Source organism: Tamandua tetradactyla, chromosome 12, assembly GCF_023851605.1.
Source record: "Tamandua tetradactyla isolate mTamTet1 chromosome 12, mTamTet1.pri, whole genome shotgun sequence".
Classification (NCBI taxonomy): Eukaryota; Metazoa; Chordata; class Mammalia; order Pilosa; family Myrmecophagidae; genus Tamandua; species Tamandua tetradactyla.
This window is the reverse complement of record NC_135338.1, coordinates 61515789-61522181: the sequence shown is the minus strand read 5'-3', so window position 1 is coordinate 61522181 and position 6393 is coordinate 61515789. Positions and strand designations below refer to the sequence as shown.

Here is a 6393-nt window from a genome sequence, read left to right as displayed (position 1 = left end):
GACTCCTGGGAACTGTAAGCTAGGGACAGAATACCATTATCCAGCCAGAGGGCCCAGATAGCATCCCCTCCATTATACACAGGTGGAAACTTAAACCCAGAGAAGTGGGAAGACTTGCCTGCTGCCAGGCAGCTAGTATCTAAACCCCACAGCGGGATAGTAAGGGTTTGTTTTTTTGTTTTGTATTATCAACCCTCTCCCCTCATCCCCAGTTATCAACATTACACAGGACAATGCATGTCTTGCGCTTTCTCTTTTGGATTATTTTCAGTATGGCAATTACTGAGTCAAAGCTGGGGGAATTTTCAAAGCTTTTGATACATAACTGTCTAATTTTACCCACAAAGTGTTTACAGTATTGGTTTGCAGCAGTGCAAGGATGGACCAGTTTCACCTGGAAATGATTCTTCCCATGCCACCCTTGTCTGCAGACAGAGTGGCATAAAGTGGCTCTGTCAATTATCTTTGCCTCCCCAGAACTTCCCCTTACTTTCACATCAAGTCACCAAATATTGTCCTTTTACTGATTGTCTTTGCATTTCATTCCTTTGCTTTGAACTTGATGTGAGGTTTAGCCCTGCTAAACCGTTACATTCTAGTAACTTAACTATTGATTCTTTGAATTTTCTGTTATCTCTAAATAAAGTAAGTTTTGTTTTTATTTTATATTTATGATTCATTTTGAGTTAATTTTTTAATTAATTTCTTAATTTAAAAAATATATAACACAAACAAGCACATTCTTAACATTATGATCATTCCGTTCTACATATATAATCAGTAATTCACAATATCATCACATAGTTGCATATTCATCATCATGACCATTTCTTAGAACATCTGCATCAATTCAGAAAAAGAACAAGACAACAGAAAAAAATTCATACATACCATACCCCTTACCCCTCCCTTTCAATGATCACTAGCATTTCAATCTAAATTTATTTTAACATTTGTTCCCCCTATTATTTATTTTTATTCCATATGTTTTACTTGTCTGTTGATAAGGTAGATAAAAGGAGCATCAGACACAAGGTTTTCACAATTATACAGTCACATTGTAAAAGCAATATCATTATACAATCTTCAAGAAACATGGCTACTGGAACATAGCTCTACATTTTCAGGCAGTTCCCTCCAGCCTCTCCATTACATCTTGACTAACAAGGTGATATCTATTTAATGCATAAGAATAACCTCCAGGATAACCTCTCAACTCTGTTTGGAATCCTTAGCCATTGACACTTTATTTTGTCTCATTTTGCTCTTCCCCCTTTGGGTTGAGAAGGTTTTCTCAATCCCTTGATGCTGAGTCCCAGCTCATTCTAGGATTTCTGTCCCACGTTGCCAAGAAGGTCCACACCCTTGGGAGTCATGTCCCACGTAGCCAGGCAGAGGGTGGTGAGTTTGCTTGTTCTGTTGGCTAGAGAGAGAGGCCACATCTGACCAACAAAAAAGGTTCTCTTGGGGGTGACTGTTAGGCCTAATTTTAAGTAGGTTTGACCTATCCTTTGTGGGGTTAAGTTTCCTATGAACAAACCCCAAGATTGGGGACTCAGCCTATTGCTTTAGTTGTCCCCACTGCTTGTGAGAATATCACGAATTCACCACTTGAGGAAGTTGAATTTTCCCCCTTTTTCACCATTCCCCCAAGGGGACTTTGCAAATACTTTTTTACTCACTGTTCAAATCACTCTGGGATTTTTTTTGGCATCACTCTGGACAAATCTACAAAATCTTATGCCCTACTCAAGGGTCCGTGTACTTATGGTGTTCAATTAAGCTGTCCACATAAGTTGTATTAGGAACTGCACTAGTCAAAATATAAATTTTGTACCAAATAAACATTTTTTGCTTTAGTCTCACATATAAGTTAAAATTTTAAAATATTAATTACCATCTATTTTCAACACCCTGCAGTAATGACATTCCTTTGTTCTTCATGCAAAAACATTTTTAAATTTGTACATTTAGTCACTATCATTATACATTCTAGGCATTCCTATTTTATACCATCTCAGTCTTTATCATCTTTCTTTCTGATTTCATTTGAGCCCTCATCCTTCCTTCCTTTATCATTCTCACATTCAGCTTCATTGAGTGTTCTAACTTAATTATATTACAGTTAGGTAGTATTGTGCTATTCTTTTCTGAGTTTTTGCAATCAGTCCTGTTGCACAATCTGTATCCCTTCAGCTCCACTTACCCAATATCTTAACCTATTTCTTTCTCCTGATGGTCTTTGTTATCAATGAAATTCTCCAACTTCATTCAATATTGTCAGTTCATATCAGTGAAACCATACAGTATTTGTCCTTTTGTTTCTGGCTAATCTCACTCAGCATAATGTCCTTAAGGTCCATCCACGTTGTTACATACTTCATAACTTTAAATAAAGTAAGTTTTGTTTCTTCCTTTTGAGTCTTTACACTCCTATTTTTATCTTGCCTTACTGCCTGGTCAGAAACTCAAGTACAATTTAAACCATACCTTTATTGTGTTTCCATTCTTGAAGTCGGAGCTTATGGTGTTTTCACCATTATGTGTGATGTTTGTTATGCTTTTTTTTCTAGCTATCCTTTTTCAGGACAAGGAAGTCCCCTTCCATTCCTAGTTCGCTGAGAGTTTTTCTCATGAATAGATATAGAATTGTTTCTGCAACCAGAGAGAGGATAGTATGACTTCTCCTTTTTCTCATTAAATGATAGACTGCTGGGTTTTCTCAAAAAATGAGCAATCCTTCATTCCTGGGATAAATCCAGCACCATTGCGTTGTGGCATCTTTTTATGTATGGATGCAGTTTGTTATTCATAGGGTTTTGGCATCTGTTTCATGAGTGAGCTTGCCCTGTACTTTTCCTTTTTCATATTTTCCTTATCAGGTTTTGTTTTCAAGGTTCTGACTGTCTCAAAGAACGAGTTGGGCAGTTCCTTCTTTTCTCTATGTTCTAAGGTTGTGTAAGAGTAGAATTCTTTGTCCTTAAATGCTTAGAATCACAGGGAAAGCCATCTGGGCCTGGAGGCTTTTTGTGTGTGAAAGTTGCTGCCTGATCATCCCCTTCTCTTTGATAAATCTCAGTGCCATCCCTTACTTCCCATCCCTCAAAACCACATTGCCGCCGCAACTGGACATTGTGGGAAGGACCCCAAGGGGTCCCTGCCTCTGCCTCCTCCCTTTCTAGTCTTACCGAAGCTCCACCTCCATCCTAGCTCTCTGGCGCCAGAATGTGCTCTAGTCCCCACTGTCCCCCAGAAAAAATCCAGATGTGTAGCAAGACATTCCCAGCCCTCAACTCTGACCCAATCTACCTGAATGACAGTGTTCCTTCTGACTACAAAACCTTCCGACAGCATCTGCCCACTTTCTCCTCCAGTGCGCCCTGCTGACGTGGCGGCACATTGTGCCTCTTGTGTCACAGCCTGACCCTTTTAGCCACTAAGGCCACCTTTGCCAAGAAGGCTGCCCCTTCCTTGTAGTTGCAGGTCCCCTCCCTCCCATGTTATCTCTATTTCTGCACATTAAAAACTCTTAGGGGTAGAATTCCCCTACTCATGGAATGTTCCAAGGGGACAAGCATATCTTTATATTTGTTGGCTTGTCCAGTTAACAGGTAAATCCAGTGCCTACCGGGCACCAGGCATCTCCCTAGGTTCTGGAATACAACAATAAACAGAATAGCAGGGTTCCAGCCATTTCAGAGCTTTCCAGTAAGTGGCAAAACAGACAGCTTTTACTGCACAAGGGAGCATGAAGAACCAGATTAAATCACCATAGTCCCACTGTCAACATATTGGAGAATTTCGCCCTAGTTTTATAAACAGCTATAACCTACCCGAATAGGCACTACCACATTCTACAGATGAGCAAACCGAGGCACAGAACATTTAAGCCAAAAGTCATAAAGGAATGAGAGGGCTGGATTTTAACTCGGGCAGCCTGGCTCAGAGGCACCGCCCTCCCCACCCCACCCCCCTTCCTTTAATTTGGCAAGTTAAGCTTTGGGGCCCCAGTTTGGGGCTACTAGTTTTTCACTGACCATCTTACTACGTAAGTCTTACTCTGGGGACACGGAAACAGGCAGTCTGGCTTATGCCTGGTTCTCTGCTCTACCTGCTTCCTTCTCAGGCTCACGTGCGGACGAAGCCCGGCCCGGGAGTCCGGTGACCTGAGTTCTCACTCCCCTGCCACCAATTCTCGGGGCCGCGCTTTCCACCTCTGAAAAAGCAGTGGGATTCAGCCTAGAATTCAGCCGCGTACCTCGCCCAACCTTGAATACGCCCCCACCGCCTAGAAGCAGCAGCGCCCCTCTGAACCCCGCCCCTCACCCGGACAGTCCGCCGGCTCGCGGCGACCGCAGCAGTGGGGGGACGTGGGGGCGCAGCGCGAGGGCGCGCTGGGAGAGTCCCGGAGGCCCCTGCGCGCCCTCGCGGGGCCTTGCCGCCCTCTCCGCCACGTGGCCCCTCCTGGTGAGCCAGTCACTGACACACACACGCACAAGCAAGGGGAAACCACTGAGCAAACGTCATCTGGAGGCGTCTCCCCAGCTCCCTGACGCTTGCGCGCTGCCCGAGCAGGGGTGGGGGGCGGCGGGGGACCGGCTGCCCCGGGACCTCTGCCTCTCCGGTCCTGGCCTCGGCCTCATGGAAGGTGCTGGACTCTCATGATGCGGTGCCTGGGGCCATGGAAGGTTTGGGGTGAATAGATCAGGGGGTGACAGCCTGGCACCCTCTGTCCCCGCAAGGCCAAGCCTCGTCTCCGCCCTCCCGAGGTCGCTGGGCCGCTCCTTCATAGGCACTTCCGAAGGTCTTAGTCCGGGCCACCCGTTGCCTCCCTCCGAGCCCTCGCCCCACAAAGAGCGCCTACTGATGAAGACATGAGCTTTCGGCCGCAGAACAGCCTGCTGCCTATACTTGATGCCTTTGGCCTTTCCATGCCATGGACCTCTAAGGCAATCTGGGGAAGCCCACGGACCCTTCTCAAAATAAAATTAAAAAAAAATAAAATAAGAACAAGAAGGGAACCCTTCATATAGGAATACAGTCAACAAAATGTCAAAAACACATGCACGTTCTTGGGAGCTATGAAAATTGCCTAAAATTGAGAGTGTTCGTGAACTGTTAACTTTGTACATCATATCTGATGCCCAATGGATGGAGGGGGCTGAAGGATTTAGTGACTGAGAAGTATGATGGTGAAATGTGGTGTATACATATGACCAAATATTGTGCTGCTGCAGAAAGGAACATTGCGAAAGAACTTGTGAGACACATGATGTAAAATAAGCCAGAAACAAAAGAGCAAATATTGTATGGTCTCATTTAGAAAATCCTTATAAGAAAATTTGGGTGTAGATTGTAAGCCCTTATAGCAGTCACATTTAGCCTGGACTTCCAATTATTATTTCTAGATCTTGAGAGGTTGTACTATATATGTATAATCTTATGCCCTGCAACTTTGCGTACCTGTGTGACACCTAAGACTCACAGTAGAAGTGCTGCTGCTCTGAAAGTCAGCCTTACCACATACAACAGCTGTTAAAGAAAGGAAAAAAGATCAGGCTTTAATTAGAGATAAGAACGAAGCCGATCATATTGGGACTAAGGTAAATCAGAAAACAGGGGTAAGGAGGACATTGTATTTTAGAACTTCACCTGCCCTATGAGACCAAAGAATGAGAGGTTTATTTTCTCCAAAACCCTAACTTTTGTGTAGCACATAATCTAACTCAACCTCTCTGGATAGATCATTTAAACAACCCAAACACACGGATCCCAGAATGGGAATGAGGGCTTGTAATTCTCTATAGTTTAATGTAATGCCCAGATACATCCCAGAGTATGTTGAGCAGATAATTAAAAAGTATTGGCCTTCCCGGTGCCTGCCCATGCAAAAAGAAAAAGGTATTGGCTATTGATTGTACACTATCTATGGACTGTATGTGTGTGAAGATTTGTCAAAACAAAACAAAACAAAACAAAACAAAAAATATATATATAGGCAAAGTCCCTTGAGGGATAGGAGAAAAAAATATGGAACTATTAAACTTCATCACCAGGGAAAACTCCTGATACTGTTTCAAACATTAAGCACTCCCAAGTCAAAAGGCCAAGCCCTTGCATCTTAAAGCTTGCTCTTGTGAAGCTTATTTAGGTAGCAGAGAAGCTTAGTCTACCTATAGTTATGCCTAGGAGTTGCTTCCAGGAAATACCTTCTTAGAGAGAGATGTGGCCTCTGCAAGTGAAATCATTATCCTCCCCCTAAGTGGCACATGACATCCAGGGGTGAAAGTCTCCCTGGCAATATGGGATATGACTCCCAGGGATGAGCCTGGCCCTGGCACCATGGGATGGACAATGACTTTCTGACCAAAAGGGAAAAAAGAATTGTAAAAA

The 6393-nt window shown here is 43.5% G+C and overlaps 1 long non-coding RNA gene across 1 annotated transcript; it reads right to left on the bottom strand.

Annotated features, from left to right (window-relative positions):
- Positions 1 to 741: 741 nt before the first annotated feature.
- Positions 742 to 4411, bottom strand: LOC143651547 (uncharacterized). Its single transcript, XR_013160029.1, has 3 exons — positions 4327 to 4411; positions 2491 to 2655; positions 742 to 1423 (listed from the first exon to the last, which is right to left on the bottom strand). It is a non-coding gene; the product is annotated as an uncharacterized LOC143651547 (long non-coding RNA).
- Positions 4412 to 6393: the final 1982 nt, after the last annotated feature.